The sequence below is a fragment of the Sinocyclocheilus rhinocerous genome, unplaced genomic scaffold (genome assembly GCF_001515625.1).
Source record: "Sinocyclocheilus rhinocerous isolate Xijiao unplaced genomic scaffold, SAMN03320098_v1.1 scaffold4270, whole genome shotgun sequence".
Lineage (NCBI taxonomy): Eukaryota > Metazoa > Chordata > Actinopteri > Cypriniformes > Cyprinidae > Sinocyclocheilus > Sinocyclocheilus rhinocerous.
The window spans coordinates 60304-62244 of NW_015630526.1; the positions used below are offsets into that span (position 1 = coordinate 60304).

The following is a 1941-nucleotide window of genomic DNA, read 5'->3' on the forward strand; positions in this document are numbered from 1 at the left end:
GCGGTGGTACAGGAGCTGTGGCGACGGGACGTGACGTCTCCGTTCCCTCCTTCAGGGAACGAGGGTTACCATACGTAACCGAGACGTTCCCTTTCAGTCGGCCACTCTCGCCGTCACGTCGGATGACCGACGAATTGGGATCCCTAACAAAGGGCCACAGCTACTGCCCCTTCCAGTGTCCCGTGGAAGACACCTGCGCCCCTACTTTTTGGCGTAGGCCAGGGCTTACCACAAGAGGACCAGCTACTGCTGCTATGGCACTACCCAATCAGTAAGACCGGATAACACTGGGAAAACGTACCCGTTCCACTTGGGACAGGGACGTTGCGGAAGTTCCAACCTTCCCGAAGGAGGTTTTGGAAGCAATACACATATGAACATTCCTTAGGTGCATATGGAAGATAGCTTCTACCCGTTTGAGGTGAGAACACAGGAGGATACCAGCTCCGCACGAAGGCTATAGAATCTAGCAAACGTGTTAGGGGTCGCCCACATATATCTGCCAGCGAGGCGCCACGAGCCAGCGCCCAGGAGGATGTAACACCTCTACTCAATGAACAGGTTCCACTTCAAAGGGTAAGCGTGTCTCGTAGACGGTGCTCTTGCTGAAGTGATGGTGCCAACTACCTCTTGGGGTAGGTCACCTAGAACCTCCGCGTCCCATCCAGGGACCAGACATGAAGTTTCCAGAGGTCTGGACGTGGGTGCCAAAGGGTGCCCCGTCTCTGAGTCAGTAGATCCTTCCTCAGAGGAATCGGCCGTTGCCACGCCCACCTCGGGACTTGGCCATGGAACCAGTGCTGAAACGGTCTCCCAGCAGCCTCTGAAATTGTTTCAGTGGGACCGCCATCCTGCTCTTGAATGTATTCAAGCCATTCAACACAGACTGAGCACGTTCCTGCTTGAGGCGTGCTGTCTGTTCGACTGAATCCAACTCCATACCGAGAAAAGAGATCCTCTGCATCGGGGAGAGTTTGCTCTTTTCCCAGTTGACCCGAAGGCCCAACTGGCTGAGGTGCGAGAGCACCAAGAGGGGCACTCCTGCCCGGAGAAACGCAAGGTCTGACCACGGAGTGAAGGTTTGGCGGCATTGTAACTTGGACCCAGTGAGTGCCGCGTTGCCACGCCCACCTCGGGACTTGGCCATGGAACCAGTGCTGAAACGGTCTCCCAGCAGCCTCTGAAATTGTTTCAGTGGGACCGCCATCCTGCTCTTGAATGTATTCAAGCCATTCAACACAGACTGAGCACGTTCCTGCTTGAGGCGTGCTGTCTGTTCGACTGAATCCAACTCCATACCGAGAAAAGAGATCCTCTGCATCGGGGAGAGTTTGCTCTTTTCCCAGTTGACCCGAAGGCCCAACTGGCTGAGGTGCGAGAGCACCAAGTCCCTGTGTTCGCACAACTGATCCTGAGACTGCTTCGTCGAGGTAGTTGAGAATGCGAATGCTCTGTTCTCTCAGGGGAACAAGGGGTACCTCCGCAACTTACGTGAAGACATGCGATCTCTGCACGCAAGACAGGGGCATCTGCTGCTTTCACTGAAGTAAAGTGGACTCCCCTGAACTTGGGAGGGCACCGGGCGAACTGAATCACATAGCCGAGCCTGACGGTTTGAAGAAGCCATCGAGACGGGCTGGGTAGCGCTAGCCAGGCTCCCAGACGCCGCCCAAGTTCGCCGAAAAGGCCGGTCTGGGATGCGGGGGCGTTCAAGAATCGTGCCTTGTCCGACTCACGCATGTCGGCCAGACACAGCCAGAAATGCCGCTCCTGGACCACCATAGTGGACATCACACGACCCAGAAACCGCGCCATAACCTTCGTCGCTCGTAGCGCGAGGTACGTCGCAGTGCGGAGTTCTCTGCGAACTTCCGGATCATGACCACCGTCGTGCAAGTCCCTCAGTGCTTTGGCCTGGTGCACTTGCAACAACGCCGTAGC

General features: G+C 56.2%; 1 protein-coding gene across 1 annotated transcript in view; it reads right to left on the minus strand.

The window, feature by feature from the left end:
• Positions 1–1941, minus strand: part of LOC107740403 (uncharacterized) — a 12329-nt gene that overhangs the window by 5159 nt on the left and 5229 nt on the right. The window lies entirely within an intron of this gene.